At 47.1% G+C, this 20143-nt stretch overlaps 4 non-coding genes across 4 annotated transcripts; all 4 read left to right on the top strand.

The window, feature by feature from the left end:
- Window positions 1–278: 278 nt before the first annotated feature.
- On the top strand, window positions 279–351 carry TRNAF-GAA (transfer RNA phenylalanine (anticodon GAA)). Its single transcript has one exon. It is a non-coding gene; the product is annotated as a tRNA-Phe (tRNA).
- Window positions 352–5507: 5156 nt separating this feature from the next.
- TRNAF-GAA (transfer RNA phenylalanine (anticodon GAA)) lies at window positions 5508–5580 on the top strand. Its single transcript has one exon. It is a non-coding gene; the product is annotated as a tRNA-Phe (tRNA).
- A 5124-nt stretch (window positions 5581–10704) lies between these two features.
- Window positions 10705–10777, top strand: TRNAF-GAA (transfer RNA phenylalanine (anticodon GAA)). The gene has a single exon. It is a non-coding gene; the product is annotated as a tRNA-Phe (tRNA).
- Window positions 10778–16001: 5224 nt separating this feature from the next.
- TRNAF-GAA (transfer RNA phenylalanine (anticodon GAA)) lies at window positions 16002–16074 on the top strand. Its single transcript has one exon. It is a non-coding gene; the product is annotated as a tRNA-Phe (tRNA).
- Window positions 16075–20143: the final 4069 nt, after the last annotated feature.

Genomic DNA, 20143 nt, shown 5'->3' with positions numbered 1-20143 from the left:
GCATTGCAAGGATTTTAATTCGACAACGCCAGTCCTTATAGGAATGATGGCATGTATATCCTTTCAAAATGTTTTGTATTTGTTAATTGTGTATTGTAATTTTGTTCTGTATTATGTGCTCGGTACAATGTCGAAGACCGGCAATAAAAAAAAAATAGCGTACAGCAAATGGTGGAGCGAATCTCCTTTAAAGAAGTTTACTTACTGCGGATACGTTAGACGGCGGTTCCTGCGAACCCAGTCATCGCGTTGCGCCTCATCATTTCGTTACTCGTACCGCCGTAATAGCTTAGTTGGGAGAGCGTTAGACTGAAGATCTAAAGGTCCCCGGTTCGATCCCGGGTTTCGGCATATTCGTAGTGCGTTCTTTTTTAGCCGTTGATCATAACAATACAAATGGCAATTCAGACAGCATTGTGAGCTTTTCTGTTACTTCCGCGATAGGCCACTGTTTAACATTAATGGAAGCGTGCGTAGCGTACAGCAAATGGGGGAGCGAATCTTGTTAAAAGAAGTTTACTTACTGCGGGTACGTTAGACGGCGGTTCGTGGGAACCCAGTCATCGCGTAGCGCCTCATCATTTCTTTGCTCGTACCGCCGGATTCCCCTTCCGGCAGCCGAGCTGAGCGGACGCAGGATGGCAGGCCCTTCTGGGGTGGCTACGGCGGCACGTTTCGGCGGCGGTAACAGGTCTTTTGACGTGGAGGGTGATTACGAAGTTGTATTGCCAAACTTGCCTACAGGACGAGTTGTTTTGAATACTCTTTTTTTACATGCTGATGTCCGTTGCCGGCCATATCGAGTGGAATACTTCCGCGACACATTGGCTCGTCTGACGCTGCTCCCCGAGGCTGTTGCCTTAGGGGCGTATCGTATGAGGCATGTCTGGGCGGTGACGTTCAAGAATATGGATGCAGTGAAAAGGATCCTTGGCGTCGGAGACCTCAAGGTAAAAAATTCTCGCTGCCTCGTCATCGACCCATCAAACCAAGACGTGCGGATGAATGTGCACTGGCTGCTCCACAATGTACTCGAGGAAGACGTGAAACGTACGTTAGCGCCGTACGGCCAGGTGACGGAAGTGAGCAGGGAGCGGTGGCGGGTACACGATGTGGCCGACAAAGGCTCAACGACCCGTCTGGTAACGCTCAGGTTGAAGGTGGGCCTTAAAATTGATGACCTGCCTCATCAAGTGAACGTGAGCGGCGAGCAAACGCTTGTTGTTGTGCCGGGAAGAGCGCCCGTTTGCCTACGCTGCCGAGGAAAAGGGAACATCCGTCGGGACTGCCGAGTGCCACGTTGAGGCGGCTGCCGGAGGTTCGTCACGAGGAGCACGACTGCACGCTTTCCTACGCCAGCTTCACTGGGCCCGTGGATGGTGGCGACGCGTCCGAACTACTCATGGACGAGGGTGACGCTGAAGACGCAGCAAGTTCAGGCGACAAAGCGCGCGACAAAGTGCGCGACAGAGTGCCGGCGACGCCAGAACAGGCCACAGTGAAAGGGCCGAACACGACAACGGGGCAGGAGCCCGCAGACCAGCCTTCGGAGTTACAACCAGGGAGTACAACGGCCTCAGAGAGGCCTCAGTCCTGTGAAATTTCAGCCAAGGAAAGAGAGACTACACCTGGACATGACAACATGGACGACAGCGAAAGCGCAGCCAGCGGCCTGGCCGGTAAGCGCCCTTGGGATGAAAGCAGAGACGAGACAAGGGCTTCCGATGGCGTCGAGGGTGGGGAACCAACGGGGATTAGGCGGGGATTAGGCGTCCGAGTTTCAAACCGTGGCCAAAAATTCTGGTCGACTCCCGGGCAGAGGCCAAGCCGCCTCTGCCGTCTACATCACCTGGGTAGGTGAAACTAGTGATTTTTCGAGGGACAGTAATCTGTAACAGATAAATGGGAAAGTGTGTGGGAGCCGCGACGGAAAAACATGAAAAAAGCCGAGACGCCTGTAAGTCGTGCGATTTCTTTGTTTTCTGATGAGCATTCACTTCAAGTAGAAACCGCGTGGTATGCCTGCTCATAGCGATCAAAACCTGCTCTTTAAATTAGAAACTGCCTTACGCGTACCAACGCTCAACATTAGAGGACTTGGGTCAAGGAGGCGGCAGTATCAGTTGCGTCGTTTGTTTCTTGAGAACGACGTTGATATTGCCGCCGTGCAGGAAACGAAAATCGAGTCCCAAGAGCAGACAGACCGCATGGTTTCGCCTTTGCGCTCCTGATACAATGTACGTGTCAGCCATTATCATGGCACATCCGGTGGCTGCTTGCTTTTTATGAATAATAGCATTGGCATTGCAGCAGAATGTTTACATATTGATCAATTGGGACGATTAATTGTGTGTGATTTTTCTTTTTCTGGCGCGAGTTGGCGGATTGTTTGTGTGTATGCGAAAAATATTTTTCGAATATCTTCAAGTGCACTTGTCGTGTGATGAGACAGTTATTTTTCTAGGAGATTTCAACTGTGTTTGCACTCCCGAAGATAGGGCAAGCAAAACGCGGGTCCGTGATTATAGCGCCTTGTTGTTGAATGCAATGGTTTGCGAGCGAGAGCCTCCAATACCTCAGAGCCTCCAATACACACATTACCAGTTCAGCAGTCAGGCGAGGCTTGACAGAGCCTACGTGCCTGGATGATTACTTCCCTTGTGCCGAGATTATACTGTGAAGCACGTTTCTTTCACCGACCATAGCCTAGTCATGTTCACCATCGATAAAAAAGAAAAGCAGAGATTTAGCTAGGACCTCTGGAAATTGAACAAAAAGCTGCTCGATGATGACACCTTTTTAGAGAACATTAAAACTAAATTTGATGAAGTACGCGAGTGTAATACGGGCAATTTAATTTATACATGGGAGTGTTTTAAAGAAAAAGAAAAATGGACGCGATTCAAAGAGCATCGTGTATAAAACACCGCGAAATGAAGGAAGAAAAGCAGTTGCAGTGTCAGTTAGATTTTTTACTCTGTCAAGAAAGCGTGCAACCGGGCATGCGCAGTAGAGAAATTAAAGATGTGAAAAAAAAGTTGGAGACTATAGACGTGGAGAAATATAAGAGAGCTCTGATGCGCGCACGCGCCGAAAGGCTTTGGTGTAGCGAGATGCCCACGAAACGTGCGCTGGCAGACGAGAGGAGCTACGCGACTAAAAACGAAATCAAGGCGATAGAATATCAAAACGTCGTCACAAGCGATAAAGCAATAATTGAACAAGCGTTCGTGGAACATTATCGCGAATCATTAGGAAGCATGAAACAGGGCAGTAGGACATTCAAGGATGAATTCCTATCACTTATGCCGCAACTCGACGACGATGTAAAAGCAAGCTTAGAGGCACCTATTACCATCAAAGAAATTGAAACATCAATTGAAAAAATTACCTCTGGAAAGACACCTGGTCCGGAAGGCCTAAGCGCAGCATTCTATAAGAAATTTAAAAGCCCTGTGGCAGAAGCCTTATGTGACGTTTTCCATGAGGCATGCGCAAAGAAAGAATTGCCAACGTCCTTTAACAGATCACATATTGTGTCGATTCCCATAACAGAAGATCCCACAAACAGCAGTTTATCGGATCATATCGGCCGATAACCTTAGCCAATGTTGATTATAAACTTTTTATGGGTGAGTTGGCCAGGTGACTTCAAACTGTTACAGAAATCGTAGGGCCCCATCAGACCTGCGGCACCAAAGGCAGATCTATAACGACGAATATTCACATTGCAAGGAATATTTTAGAATGTTGTGAAGATTTTGAGAGTAGGGTAGCGATGCTACAAATCGATATAGAGAAGGCCTTTGACCGCGTGAGTCACGAGATCCTTTTGTGCATCCTCGACTACGTAAAAGTGGGATCTGTAGTTTTGGAGGGGGTACGAATGGCATACACTGGATGCACCACGAGGATTGTGGTTAACAAACAGCTCAGCGAAAGCATTCAGGTATTATCAAGCGTAAACCAAGGATGTCCTGCTTCAGCACAACTTTTCGCTCTCTATTTAGAACCTCTTTGTCAAAAAGTGCTTCAGAATGAACGAATTCATGGTTTCCGCTTGATGACCGCGGAAGTCAAAGTGCTTAGTTTTGCAGATGATATCGCGGTGTTCTGTAATGATCAAGAAAGTGTCAGAGTGCCAATAAATCATGTCAAGATATTCTGTGAGTGCACCGGTAGCAGAATTAACTGGAATAAATGCCTCGGTATCTAGCATGGAAATTGGCGAATTACACCCTCATTGTTCGAAAATGTCACGTGGCCGGTGATGCCTGACAAGTATGTAGGTGTACCGCTCCAACACTACCCGGACACAATAGAATAGTGGAAGAATGAAACGGAGCAACTACGCGAGAAGACCCAGAAATGGGGTGGTCGAGAATTTTCAATGTTTACGCGCTCAACTGTGTGCAACATATTTCTTGTTTCGCGAGTGTGGTATGTTCTCCAAGTGTTATATATGACACGTAATGCAGTTCAAAAGCTACACAGAGTGATGGCTGTATTTGTTTGGGGTTTTACGTGGGAAAGAACCAGTCGCACAAATTTGTTTCGATCTGTGCGCATGGGGGGCTCGGCCTAGTCCACCTGTTCTTGCGGCACATTGTGGCTAGATTTGTTTTCTTACGCGATCAAAGTGATTGCTTCTTGAGAACAATGCTACATGTGCGATTGTCAAATCATTTGCCAGAATTTATTGTTTCAACGGTCCATGTCGAACAAAAACTGCCAAGCGGTTATATGCGCGAGATCATAGGTGCTTTCGAAATCCTAAAAGTACGGTTTTCAATGGAATATCTCTCTGAGATGACGCGCAAGAAATTTTACAAATATCTTGTAGAAACCATGTTGCCATTGCCTGTGTACCGATCACTGTACCCAAGAGGTCAAGAGGACGATGTTTTAGGTAGAGTTAAAAAGATGCCTGTGCGACCGTCAGTCAAAACGTTCTTTTTCAAGATACAGTGGCACACTCCCTACAAAACCTTGGCTGCGAGAAAAAGGCATTTTTGTTGCCTGGTCTGTAGACTGCATCATCTGCAAAAAGCCGGAGACAGTTGAACACATATTTCTGGAGTGTAGTGATGCAGTATTTCTCTGGGACATCCTTCAGGGGACCTTGAAGAAAGACTCGCCTATTACACCGCATGGCATCCGTTTCTTGCCTGTCAAGAACGTAGGGGGTGTGCCCTACGACATGTTCATGGCACTAGTACTGCACAGCGTGTGGAAGACGCGGATGGCCGTGCGCAACGAGGACTTGAATTCGAGACCGGCACGAGAGTATTTCATTGAGAGTGTAGAATACTTGAGAGAAGTGTACAAAGTTCAAACTGAAAAGCCTGAGTGGTACCCCCTTTTAGGGGAAATATCTATGATGAGGCGACTGCGGTTTTAACCCCTCATGCGCTGAAAGTGATGTGACAGCACTTTTATATGTGACATTGCCCTGTATACAATTGTGTTATATGCCAAGCAGGCAATAAAGAAAGAAAACTCGTACTGCCTAAATAGCTCAGTTGGGAGAGCGTTAGACTGAAGGTCTAAAGGTCTCTGGTTCGATCCCGGGCTTCGGCATATTCATGGTGCGTTTTTTTTTCAGCCGTTGATCATAACCATACAAATGGCAATTCAGACAGAATTGTGAGCTTTTCTGTTACTTCCGCGATAGGCCACTATTTAACATTCTTAGAAGCGTGCATAGCGTACAGCAAACGGTGTAGCGAACCTTTTTAAAAGAAGTTTACTTACTGCGGATGCGTTAGACGGCGGTTCGTGGGAACCCAGTCATCACGTAGCGCCTCATCATATCGTTACTCGTTCCGCCGAAATAGCTCAGTCATTCTGGTTGTGGCAACCGAGCTGTAGGGACGTGTGAATCATGGGCTCCGAAGGAGCGGCTTTTGCGGCCACTGGCCGCGGTAACAGGCTTATCGACGATAACAAGGAAGCGAGCGACTAGTTTATTTTGCCACCACTGCCCAAGAGACCTGTCGTGAAAAACACCGTGTTTGTGCATGGCGACGTGCGAGCAAGGCCCTATAGGGTCGAAGACTTCCGAGATGCACTCATCCCGACTGGATTGCTGCAGGAGGTCATGGCCCTTGGAGCTTACCAGATCAATTACGTATGGGCAGTCACCTTCTCGAGTGACGAGGCAACGAAAAGGATGCTGGCATTGAAAGAGCTCAACGTGAATGGGCGTCGCTGCGTTATCGTCGACCCTCAAGGCCAACAGGTACGCCTCCGCCTTCATTGGCTGCTTTATTAGGTGGCGGACGAAGATATAAAGGCAGCGCTAGCGGCCTTTGGCAAGGTCGTGGAAGTGACGAGAGAACGATGGCGTGTCAGAGGCGTAGGCGACAAAGACTCAACGTCGCGGACCGTTCTGTTGAAGTTGAAGAGCGGGATGAAAGTCGATGACCTCCCGCACCAAATCCGAGTTGTCGGTGAATTGGCCCTTGTTGTAGCGCCTGGACGGCCGATGCAGTGCCTACGATGCAAGGGTGTCGGACACGTCGGTCGCGAGTGCAAGGTACCACGTTGCGCTCGATTTCGCAGCTTTGGACACTCTGAAGATCAGTGTGTGCGCACGTACGCTGCAGCTGTGAGGCCACCAGCGAACGAGGTCGTCGCACAGATGAGGATGGATGCTGCAGAAGCCGAGGACGCTGCCAAGGGGGCTGGTGACAAGGAGAGCGCCAGCAATGCAGAGGCGACATCGAAGGGAGCGAAAGATACAGAAGATGTATTTGTAACCCTTGAAAAGAAAGATGGGACGACAACGGGTCCTGCAGAAGAGCGGGAGGAAAGCAAGGAAAACTGCCTTGTAGTTGAAGCCGCATGCGATACAGAAAGTGGGGATCCGCCCCCAACCAGCGACCCTATGGATACAAGCGGCAACGCTACGTTTAAGAGGCCGCTAGACGCTACCGACGGGAAAACAGCTGCAAAGAACCATGCCGACGTGCCACCTGCAAAGACAACTTTGACGAGAAGGAGCAGCTTCGAGCCCTCTCCAAACATTCATCGGGATAGGAAGGCCAGCGACAAGCCACAGCCGTCCGAGGACCACACCAGACCACCGGACGGTCCCGGAGGCGTCTAGCCGCTGGCTAGACGTTGTAGTGAGCACCGTGGTCCGGGCCTCGCTCACTTTCCCGTATTAGCAATGGCAACCAACCCAACGCTTAGCTTAGGCACGCCAAACGTGTGAGGTCTGGCCGCCAAGCGCAAACAAAGCCAAGTGTACCGGATGATGGTGGACCAAGACCTCGACGTTCTGGCCGTGCAAGAGACAAAGGTTGAAGGGGAGGAGGAGACCCGGGGCATGGTGCTAAGGTTTACGTCTTTATACTACGCGGTAGTGAGCCATGCTAAAGGTGCGTCGGCGGGTGTTATTTTATTTATTAAGAAACTTCCCGGCTTATCTATCGAAAATTATTTTTCATGCCCTTCAGGCAGATTAGTGTACGTTGACTTTAATGTTGGTAATGATTCGTGGCGTGTTCTGTGTGTATATGCACTTAATAATTGTGAAGAGCGCACTCTGTTTTTTTCATCCTTAAGGACGCACATTTGCATGAACAGAAAAGTGATCATTCGGGGGGATTTTAATTGTGTACTCAGAGATCGGGACAGAACAGGCCGAAGAACAAATGACAAAAGCTGCCATGTCCTTACTGAATTATTAACCGATTTCCACCTAGACGACGTGGCTGACTGTCTGGTTGGAACACGCGAGGTTCATTACACACACTTCCACGGCAATAGTCAAGCTCGTGTAGACAGAATGTACGTGTCACTAGACGTAATACCCCTGTGTAACAGCTACGGTGTCACGCCTCTTTCATTCACTGATCACTGTTTGGTCAAGATGCATGTTGGACGCAAAGCAAAGCACCACACGTTCACGTGGGAGATGTGCAAAATGAATTCCAAATTGTTAACTGACGAGCTTTTTCTAAGCAAAGTACAGGAATATTTGAAAGAAGTGGGAAATAACAACGTGTTGCGAGTCACCGAAAGGTGGGAAAATTTTAAACAACGAAATAAACTCGCCGCCATCGATCGCTCCTGCAAAATAAAGTACGAAGAAAGAGTTAAAGAGAAAGAACTAAGGGTGGTGTTGGAAAAGTTAACGGCCTTAGAGTGTAGCCAATCGGGCGCATACAAAGACGATCTGTGTGGCATCAAATCGAAATTGGAGCTATGTGATGAAGAGCGATATCGGGGAGCGATTATACGCGCAAGGGCAGAGGCATTGACAGCAGATGAGGCTCCAACTAAAAGTGCGCTCGGTCTTGAAAAGAGGCACGCACGGCGTAACCACGTAGATGCACTTGAAGTAGATAATCACGAAATAACCGACTGTGAGGACATAGCACAAGTGTTTTTCCAGCACTTTCAACAGCTGTTTGCATCAAGTCCTGTTGACGTAAATGCCTTTAGAGCCACGTTTTTGAGACGCATGCCGCAACTCAGCGACGACACGAAGAACAGACTAGAGGCACCGATATCAACACATGAAGTGGTAAAGGCAATTGATAATTTAAAAACTGGAGAATCGCCGGGTCCGGATGGCCTTTGCGCCGCTTTTTATAAACAGTTTAAATCAGACTTGTCGCCTCTTCTCGCTGACGTCTTTAACGAAGCGTAAGAAGTAAACTCATTGCCATATTCTTTCGGGGAAGCACACACCGTGCTCATCCCTAAGACCGACGAGCCTACGAAACTAAAACATGTAACGTCATAAAGACCAATATCACTTACCAACAATGATTACAAAGCGTTCATGAAGATAATCGCTGGCAGGTTACAATCAGTAATGGAAACCATAGTAGGTAGCCACCAAACATGCGGCATCAAGGGACGTACTATTAGCACAAACATACGCATAACGAGATCAATTCTAGAATGTTGTGACGCCTTAAAGTCGCGAGTTGCTATTCTCCAACTTGATTTGGGGAAAGCTTTTGACTGTGTTGCTCGTGTTATTTTTATTGACATTCTAAAGCATATAAATGTCGGGTCCATAATTACTGACGGGGTGGCCATGGCGTACCGGAACGGCAGTACTAAGCTTATAATTAACAAGTCACTGGGGGCCCCCATCAGTATTCAACGTTCCGTGCGTCAGGGCTGCCCAGCCAGCCCACTCCTGTTCTGTATTTATGCAGAGACTCTGTGTTTGGCAGTGACTGAGAACAAATGTATTCATGGGTTTACAATGCAAGCATCAGAAGTTAAACTTGTCCTATGGTGATGACATAGCCATGTGTCGCAACGACATGGAGAGCGTTTTGCAAACGATAAATGTTGTTCAAAATTTTGGCGAAATCACTAGAAGTAGAGTAAACTGGAGCAAGTGCCACGGTATTTGGCATGGGGAGTGGCCTAAGACCCCCGCTATCTTTGCGAATGTCACGTGGTCGACAACGCCAGAAAAATACCTGGGTGTACCACTTGAAGCTTATAAACAGAGCGACGAATACTGGCAGTGCGAGCTTAAAAGGGTTAAAGAGAAGGCTGAGGCGTGGAGAGCCAAACACCTTTCAGTATTTGCCAGGGCTACAGTGTGCAACTTGTTTTTCGTAGCTAAGCTATGGTACGTTATGCAATTCATTTTTTGTAACAGAGCCAATGTACAGAAATTGCACAGAGTTTTTGCCGTGTTTGTGTGGGGTTCTGGATGGGAAAGATGCAGCCGCAACAATCTTTTCAGACGGGTGAAAGATGGAGGATTAGGACTGGCCCACCTGTTTGTGAGGCAATTAGTTGGACGGTTCTTTTTCTTCAGGAACAATGATGATCCATTTCTTCAATCGGTCTGCAAGGTTAGACTTGCGCATTTGTTAGCAGAGTTTATTATAAGCTCTCAAAGTGTACCGGGGATAGTGTTCGGTTTCTATAAGGAAATTGTGCTGAGTGTTCGTTTCCTTGCTTTACGGTTTTCCAAAGAATATTTGTTTACGGTCACAAGAAAAAGGCTGCGCAATGATCTTTTGGACAGCCTTTTTCCCCCACCTCGGTACCGAACTATATACAGTCGAGGCCCAGGCCATAATGTTTTGAAACGTGTAAAAAAATGCAGGTACCGCCTGGTATGAAAACTTTCTTTTTCAAACTACACACAGGAACACTCTCAGTTGCAACGTTTTTAGAAGAAAGGGGCTTTACATGCCATGGGGCTCACATTGCTTCATATGCAAACAACCAGAAACAATAGACAATGTTTTCTTACACTGTTGGGCGGGAGTTTTCTTTTGGGATGTTCTACAGCGAACAATGAAGAAGGAATTTCCTCTTGATCCACATGGCATAAGGTATCTACCGATAGATGACGAGGACGGAACACCTTTCGATCAGATAATGTTAACTTGCCTCTACTGTATATGGCGAGCCCGCATGGCTGGCTTCTATTGCGATCCCGATGCAAGACCAGCCCGTGTTTTCTTTCGAGAACAAATAACACGTTTTCTTGATGTGCTTGCTACACATGAGTGTCCTCCGCCTTGGATGGCCAGGATAGAACCCCTGGCTAATCTTAAAGAATCTTAAACGCCAGCTCACATATAACAGGCGGCTTTTACTTATTTTTTTCTTAACGGATGAGAAGTTCATCTGTCTGTGTATATATGTTCCTTATGTTGTCCTTCCGATGTACTGCTGATTACGGGCAATCAAGAAAAAAAAAAAAAAACTGAAATAGCTCAGTTGAGAGAGCGTTAGACTGAAGATCTAAAGGTCCCTGGTTCGATCCCGGGTTTCGGCATATTCGTAGTGCGTTTTTTTTTAGCCATTGATCATAACAACACAAATGGCAATTCAGACAGCATTGTGAGTTTTTCTGTTACTTCGGCGATAGCCCACTGTTTCACATTAATAGAAGCGTCCGTAGCGTACAGCAAATGGTGGAGTAAATCTTTTTAAAAGAAGATTACTTACTGCGGATACGTCAGACGGCGGTTCCTGGGAACCCAGTCACCGCGTAGCGCCTCATCATTTCGTTACTCGTTCCACTGAAATAGCTCAGTTCATTCTACTTCCGGCTACCGTTCGGTACGGACGTCGAATGTCGCGCTCCGTAGGGGCGGTGTTTGCGGCTATGCCAAGCCGCGGAAACAGGATGCCTGCGTCCGTTGAACAGGAATACCATGTTGTTTTGCCGCCACTGCCTAGAGGTTCGTGTGTTTTAAACACAGTTTTTCTTCACGGCGACGTGAAAGCGAGACCATTCCGTGTAGAAGATTTTCGCGACACGCTGGCTCAACTGCAATTGCTCCCCGAGGTGGTCGACTTGGGGGCGTTCCAGATGAACCACGTCTGGGCGGTGACGTTCGAGAGTGCAGAGCCGACAAAGAAGATGCTTAAGTATACTGAAGTTCAAGTCAAGGAACGACGTTGTTTGGTTGTGGATCCAGACAACCGCGATGTCCGGGTTAAACTGCCCTTGTTGCTGCACAATGTGCACGACGAAGACGTACACGCGGCGTTTGCTCCGTACTGGAAAGTCTCCGGCGTCCAGAAAGAACAATGGCGTGTACCAGGCATCACGGGCAAGGGGTCGTCCATGCGTACGGTGACCCTCAAGCTGAAGCCAAGCGTGACACTTGACGATCTACCGCATCAGCTACGAGTAGCAGGCATATTGGCGCTAGTGGTCGTGTCAGGTCGTGCTCCACTGTGTCTTCGGTGCAACCGTACGGGGCACATCAGGCGCGAGTGCCGCGTGCCGCGTTGCTCTGTGTGTCGACGCTTCGGCCACGAAGAAAGTCAGTGCGTGCGCACGTATGCAAACGTTGCGGGGCCAGCAAGAAGCGAGGAAGTCGTCAACGAGCACCTCATGGACGAAGTCGACGCAGAGGAAAGTGCCAGTGCGTCGAGACCATCTCTGTCGCCACTTTCAAAGAAAGACCCAGCCACAAATTCTACGAAACGAGATCTAGAGCAGGTTGCGAGCGAAGCCATACCGACATCTGGCAAGACTACATCAGCTAAGGACACTGAAACAAGAAATGACGCAAGTACAACCAAGAAACCCTCCGTAGCAACGAGTAAGGACGATTCAAACGTAATGGACACTACGGAAACCAGCAAAGCAGCGGTAACGGCCAAAAGAACGCACGAAGAAAGTGCCGGCGAAGAGCAGAAGGCGAGCACTCAAAGTGCGAACGAACCACCTGTGAAGACAGCAACTGGCCGGAGGCCAACCTTTAGACCAACGCCAACCATACCACCGGACAGAAAGGCGGCGGCGACACAGCGGGCTTAACAAGTCGTACGTTCGCGTGTCTTTGCCCGTTTCGGTGGGGGGGGGGGCAGTCGGGAAGGGGGGGGGGGTGCAAAATGCAGCAACTTCTGAGCCGCCGGTGGAAGGCCAGTCAACAGTGCAGGCTGAACGCAGACTCGCCACGTTAATGTTAGTGATCCTCCGTAACCGACGAGAGCTGTGAATTTATTGAGATCTATCGGCCTTGATCTCTTTCCCGTAGAAAAGGCGATACGCCTTGAAACACTCTTACGCGTAGGCACGATTAACGTGCGGGGACAAACGGCAAAGAAGCAGTACCAGCTTAATCGCCTGTTCATTGAACATAATCTGGACATTATTGCTGTACAAGAGACAAAAATTTAAACTGAGGAAGGGACCGAACGCCTAGTCCAAACGTTCATGTCTAGATATTATGTGTGCGTTTCTCATGCTGTTGGTAGAGCAGGGGGCTGTGTGCTCTTCCTTCGCAATAATATTGGTATAAATGTTGCAAATGTACTTAGTGATGATACCGGGCGTATTATAATGTGCGATTTTATGTTTTGCAATCTGAAGTTCCGCGTTATCTGTGTTTACGCGCCGAATAGAACAGCCGAGCGCAGGGCGTTTTTTGAAAGCGTGGAATGTCACTTGAAATGTGAGAGAACCATGGTCATGATGGGAGACTTCAACTGTGTCTGCAAAGTGGAAGACAGGGCCCGTAATCTGTCTGGTCTCGAAGGCAGTGCGCTTCTCCTGGCAGCACTCGTTGAAGGACATAATTTAGAGGATATAGGCGACGTTTTAGCCAATAATGATACACCTCGGTTCACTCATTTTCAAGGGGACAGCCACGCGAGACTGGATCGTGTCTACGTTTCTGGGGAAGCGTTTCCATTGTGCAGTGATTATGAAGCCAAACATGTTGATTTTAGCGACCACAGTTTGGCCCGTCCTTCGCTTGGTCCAAAGAAGCCGTCAAGTTTCAACTGGGGTCTTTGGAAATTCAATGAAAAATTGCTGCAGGACGAAATATTTATTTAGAAAATTCAAGATAGCATTCAAGAGCTGTTATCGGGTGATTACAGTGACTGCACGGGAAGGTGGGAGTTATTTAAGCAAGAAGCAAAGTTAATAGCCATAGAAAGGTCTAGCGTTTTACACCACCAAGAAAAAAGAAAAGAAATAGAATTACAAAGTGAGCTCAACTTTTATTTAAGCATGGAAAGCATCCGTCCTGGATGTTTCGCTAAAGAAATAAAGCGAACGAAAGCACAGTTGGAACTTGTCGATAAGAAAAAATATCGGGGCGCAATTATTCGCGCACGCGCAGCACATCTATGGTGCGGAGAACAACCTACAAAGCGCTCGTTTTCGGATGAAAAAAGTTACGCCACACGAAAGGAGATAAATGCGATAACATACCGAAATGAAATAGTGCGTGATAAGAAAACCATCCAACGTGCCTTTGTAGAATATTACAGCGAACCTTTAGGACATGAAACGCAACGCGAACAGGGGTTCGAAAATGAATTCTTACACCTTTTGCCAAGTCTAGATGATGAACTGCGAAATAGATTAGAAATGCCAATAAGCATCAAGGAAATAGAGCAGGCTATAGGTGACCTGAGCCCTGGGAAAACGCCAGGACCTGATGGACTGAGTGGATCATTCTATAAAGCTTTCAAAGCAGATATAGCTGCAGCTCTTTATTACGTTATCACAGAAGCCTATGAAAATCAGGTGCTGCCACCGTCGTTTCGTGAGAGTCGTATTGTCCTGATACCCAAAAATACCGATCCCTCATCACTCCTATCCGTGCGAGCCTACCGACGAATCAGCTTAACAAACTCAGACTATAAGATATACACTAAAGTTTTGGGCAGAAGGCTGCAGAGTATAATAACACGATTGATAGGGCCACATCAAACAAGTGGCATTAAGGGGAGGTCAATAACTACAAACGTATACGTAGCAAGAAGAGTACTTCAACATTGTGACGACTTTTCTGGTAGGGTGGCCATGTTACAATTGGACCTAGAAAAAGCGTTCGATAGAGGGACACACACAATTCTTTTCAATGTTTTGGAGCACGGGAATGTTGGAACAATCTTAACAGAAGGGATCAGAATGTGCTATGCCGACGTTTCCACAAAGGTAATCGTCAATAGAACGCTCTCTCCCAGCATTGCCGTCAGGTCTTCCGTAAGACAGGGATGTGGTTTATCGCCTCTACTGTTTGCCCCATATCTCGAACCACTGTGTCTAAAGATAATAAAATAGAGCCATGTCCGGGGTTTTAGGGTGGGTTACAGTGAGGTAAAATTGTTAGCATATGCGGATGACCTCGCTGTCTTTTGTGATGACAAGCAATGTGTAAGCAATGCTGTTAATGCTGTGACAAAGTATTGTAAAATGACAGGGAGTGTAATTAATTGGGGGAAGTCGATTGTGATATGGTATGGACAATGGGAGGGCACACCTCCACTTTTTGCAAAAATGCAGTGGACGAATATGCCTACCAAGTACCTTGGGGTACCTCTGCAACATCACCAGGACACGAAAGATTATTGGCAAGGAGAGGTCGAAGAAATTAAGGCGAAAACGGCAAGGCTGGGTGGGAGAGAACTATCAATATTCACAAGAGCAACAGTGTGTAATGTGTTTTTAGTGGTCAAAATTTGGTATGTTTTACAAGCATTGTGCGCATCAAGAGTCAGCATACAAAAAATACACCGGCAGTTTGCCATCTTCATTTGGGGTTCCGTATGGGAGCACTCTAGTCGCACTAATTTGTTCAGAACAGTGAAAAGTGGGGGCCTAGGGTTGGTTCATCTCTTTTTAAGACAAGTTGTTTCGAGATTTTCGTTTTTACGTGATCAGAAAGATACATTTTTGTGCACAGTCCTTCAAAGACGTTTGAGCAACGCCTTGCCTCAATTCGTTGTGTCCTCCGATTACATCACAGGACCTAGGCTCAGAGGCTTCCTGCGAGAAGTCGTATTGGCCTTTGACTTCCTACATACGCGCTTTTCATTGAATTACCTTGCATCTGTTAAACGGAAAAGACTGTACAAAGATTTACTTGATTTATCATTGCCAGTGCCTGTCTATCGTTCAATGTACCACGTTGAATCCAGAGGAAGAAATGTGCTCAATCGAGTGAAGCGGATGCCGATACAGTCATCCGCAAAAACCTTTTTCTTCCAATTTCACAGTGGAACGTTCCCAGTGAAGCCATGGCTAAGAGAAAGAGAAATCTTTGTGCCGTGGTCTGTAAACTGCTCAAGATGCAGGCAACCAGAGACGATTGAGCATATCTTTCTTGATTGTTCAGATGCAATGTTCTTGTGGGACATCCTACAAAGAACGTTGAAAAAGGAATTACCGATAACACCGTACGGCATCCGCTTCTTGCCAACTGAGAACGCAGATATGCCATGTGACATGTTTATGGCAATATGTTTACATAGCCTGTGGAAAACAAGAATGGATGAGCGTCATGAGAGGCTTGTTATTCATCCTGAGAGAGAGCATTTTATTGAAAGTGTGCTATATACGCGTGAAGCTTATAGAACGAGAACAGAACCACCCGAATGAATGCATATATTGGATGAACTAGTGGAGATGAAGTCTTTTTAACTATTCGCAAGTGCCCAAGACGGTCATTGCTTTTACCATTATAAAGTGTACGTGTTTATGTCGTATGTGTACGTCGAAGACCGGCAATAAAAGAAACAAGAAAGCCGAAGTAGCTCAGTTGGGAGAGCGTTAGACCGAAGATCTAAAGGTCCCGGGTTCGATCCCGGGCTTCGGCATATTCATAGTGCGTTTTTTTTTAGCCGTTGATCATAACCAAACAAATGGCAATTCAGACAGCATTGTGAGCTTTTCTGTTACTGCCGCGACAGGCCACTGTTTAACATTAATAGAAGCGTGCGTAGCCTATAGCGAATGGTGGAGCGAATCTTTTTAAAAGAAGTTTACTTACTGCGGATACGTTAGACGGCGGTTCCGCGGAACCCAGTCATCGTGTAGCGCCGCATTTCGCTACTCGTACCGCCGAAATAGCTCAGTACTGGAACGAGGAAAGCAAACGTGTTAGGGAACAAACAGATAAATGGGGTGGGCGGGATTTTTCCGTTTTCGCGAGTGCTACCGTTTGCAACGTGTTTTTAGTCGCGAAAGTGTGGTATGTTCTTCAAGTGCGTTGTATGTCTCGTACCAACCTGCAGAAGTTGCACAGTCTTTGCAGTGTTCGTGTGGCGTTCAACATGGGAACGATGCAGCAGAACTAATTTATTTCGATCAGTCCGTACCGGCGGACTAAGTTTGTCATTTATTTCTCAAATAAGTTGTGTCAAGATTTATTTCTTTGCGCGACCAAAATAACGGATTTCTGCGAACAATTTTACAATTACGAATGAGTGATGTAATTCCTGAATATGTTGTATCAAATGTCAAAAAAAAAGGGAGTGTTCGCGGCTTTCTTCGTGAGGTCGTTATGTCTTTTCGAATGCTAAAAGTGAGATTCTCCATGTAGTACCTAAGTAATGTACCTAAAAAGCGTTTATACAAGGATCTGATTGATATTATGTTGCCAGTGCTCATATATCGTGCCATGTATTGTGTAAGTTCGGAAGGAGACGCGTTGAAACGTGTTAAAAGAATGACAGTCCGCTCCTCAGTTAAGACGTTCTTCTTTCAGCTCCATACCAATACCTTGCCAGTTAAACCATGGTTGCAAGAGAGAGGACTGTTCGTACCGTGGTCTGTTAATTGTCTCATTTGTTCAAAACCTGAGACAATCGAACACATCTTCTTAGACTGCAGGGATGCAATATTTCACTGGGATGTCTTGCAAAGAACGCTGAAAAAATAACTACCTATATCACCCTACGGTATCCGCATTCTCCCAGTTGAAAAAGAAAACGACGTGCCCTATGACATGATCATGACGCTGAGCCTACACAGCATATGAAAAACACGAATGGCCGTACGAAATGCTGATGTGGACGCCAAACCAGCCAGACAATATTTTATTGAAAGTGTTTCTCAAATAAGAGACGTGTATAAATCTCAGGCTGAACCACCAGAATGGTTACCTGTACTGGATACACTGGTGACCTTAAAGCGTTTTTAACATGTGTATTTCAAGAAGTATATGTAATGACTATGTAACACTTTGTTTTGTTCTTACCTTAGTATGGTAAATGTACTGCATCTGTGATTATCCGGCAATAAAAAAAAAAAAAAAAGCCGAAATAGCTCAGTTGGGAGAGCGTTAGACTAAAGGTCCCTGGTTCGATCCCGGGTTTCGGCACATTCGTAGTTCGTTCTTTTTTTTTTTAGCCGTTGATCATAACCATACAAGTGGCAATTCAGACAGCATTGTGAGCTTTTCTGTTACTTCCGCGACAGGCCACTGTTTAACCCTTTACTGCACCTTGTTGCATTTACGCAACATACCGATGAACGGCGTTAAACACAGAAGCAAAGTCCGTTTAAGTCTGCCTGTACACATGAATGCATTTCCGCAACATTCGTTTAAAAACCGCGTCCCTTTCTGCTGCCATCTGTGCTCATTCTACGCATCTTCTACCAAAACAAACGTGGCGGAGGCTGCACGCGCCCGCGAGCAGTGATACAGGTAAGTTTTGCCACTTGTAAATGTATTTCTCCTTAAGACAAAGCCCCCCAAAAATTCTTAAGCTAAACTCCACATGCTCCTGACTCTGTAGATACAAAAAAAAAACATTGTTATCTCCTGTCACACCATACTGAGCGATTCTCGCGCAGCAGTCAACAACTACATCAAAGGTCGTATTTCTCATCAATCACTCCGTATCTTACGACAAGCCCCGCATTCGTCTGAAAATCAAATCACTCTCGTCTGGATCCCAGCACACGCCGGCGTTGTCCACCCGCACCTCACCAACCTCAACGAGGTTACACACTCCGTAGCACGAGGACTAGTCAACCGTGCCGGAGACGGTGCAGGTGCACCCGCAGGGCGCGACCGCCTTACAAGATCCAACGACCTTGTAAAGTCATTTTACCTCGCAAGAAGAACCTTCCCCACCCCTCACCGCAAGTTAAACAGGGCACAGGCAACCACCCTTCGCCTGCTACAGACGAATGCATACCCCTCCCACACACGCTATCACACTATATACCCGACATCTACTCGAGCCAGACGTGCAAGGTCTGTAAAAGTGAATCGGCAACACTCCCCAACATGCTATGGGAGTGCAAAGATCAATACCAAGAGCTTAATCCCGTGACCCTCTCGTCGAAATGGCACGCCGCCCTGCGCAGCTCTCATCTCGACGCCCAACTCTGGGCGACCAAGCAGGCCTACGAAGCGGCGAAGAGGCAAGACCTCGACGTCCCATCGTGGGAGGCCTAGGCCCACCCGACAGAACTGCTGGTGTTCATTAAAGTTTACTCTCTCTCTCTCGGAATATTGTGTTCCTGGCGATGGAACCTTGCTATGTTGCGCAAATGCAACAACGTGTACATGGTTTATTTGCTTCAGAAAAGTGAAATGGCTCCCAAACGCTTTCATGGCCGAGAAATTCCTCCTAATAGTGAACGCAGCGACCTTTCCACGAGTGACGACAACCACGAGTGTAAATCCGTTTCGATTCAATATGTGTGCAAAGTGTTTCCTGGTCGATTATTTCTTTTTTTTTTTCAAAAGGATGCGGCGCATCCGCACGCTGCCGTGTCGTATCATCACGGGCACAGCCTTACTTCTATATGGCTTCATAGAAGCACAGCCAGTGCTTCTATGTTCTAAATTTTGACAATAACGCGAAAACACTGCATTGCTTCCTGGCTGCACGGGCACCTGCACCACATGCTGCACGAAGTATGGGAACCACCTGTGGTGCACAAACAAGTACAATTGCTTCTTTTTGTTCCACATTAAATCATAGCTGCACCAATGATTGTCACGTGCAAATAAACATCCGAGTATGAATCGCACTAAGTCTATCTTTCACCTTCAACTTCTTTATTTGCACGTTGTTGCAAATACGCAACATACCCTTTTTCTGCAAATTCAAACCACAGAAATTCGCTAAAGTTAGTTTCCATGGGAGTACAGCTACTGTTATCGTTCCCTACAACTCCATGAAAATATTTTGAGGAAGCAAAAAATTGTGCAGTAAAGTTAATATTAATAGAAGCGTGCGTAGCGTACAGCAAATGGGGGAGCCAATCTTTTTAAAGGAAGTTTACTTACTGCGGGTACGTTAGACAGCGGTGCGTGGGAACCCAGTCATCGCGTAGCGCCTCATCATTTCGTCACTCGTACTGCCGAGATAGCGATTCCACTTCCGGCCACCGCAGTGAACGGTCGCGGAATGTTTTGCTCCGAAGGGGCGGTTACAGCGGCCCAGCAGGGCCGCGGTCTCAGGTTGAACGACACACCGAAGGAAGATTATCAGGTTATATTGCCGCAACTACCTACAGGATCGACAGTTACAACGACCGTTTTTTTGCACGGAGACGTGAAGGCGAGGCCCTACCGAGTCGAGCATTTCCGTGAGGCACTTGACTATCTGCAGCTGATGCCGGAAGTGGAGGCCCTCGGTGCCTATCAGATGAACCACGTCTGGGCCATCACTTTCAAGGACGAAAAGGGCAAACAAAAGATTTTGTCTGCCCCAGCCTTCAGCGTAAAGGACCACCGATGCATGGTAATAGACCCTCGAAATCAAGACGTCAGGATGAAGCTGTATTGGCTTCTACATACGACTCCGGACGACGAAGTCAGAGGTGCCCTGGCGCCTTTTGGGAAGGTCAGCGAAATTTCGAGGGAAAAGTGGCGCGTTGCAGGCTGCAACGACAAAGGCTCCCACACGCACCTGGTGTCCCTAC

This window comes from Dermacentor andersoni, chromosome 1 (assembly GCF_023375885.2).
Source record: "Dermacentor andersoni chromosome 1, qqDerAnde1_hic_scaffold, whole genome shotgun sequence".
NCBI lineage: Eukaryota > Metazoa > Arthropoda > Arachnida > Ixodida > Ixodidae > Dermacentor > Dermacentor andersoni.
The sequence above is the reverse complement of the archived record's forward strand: the minus strand, read 5'-3'. Positions and strand labels throughout refer to the sequence as shown.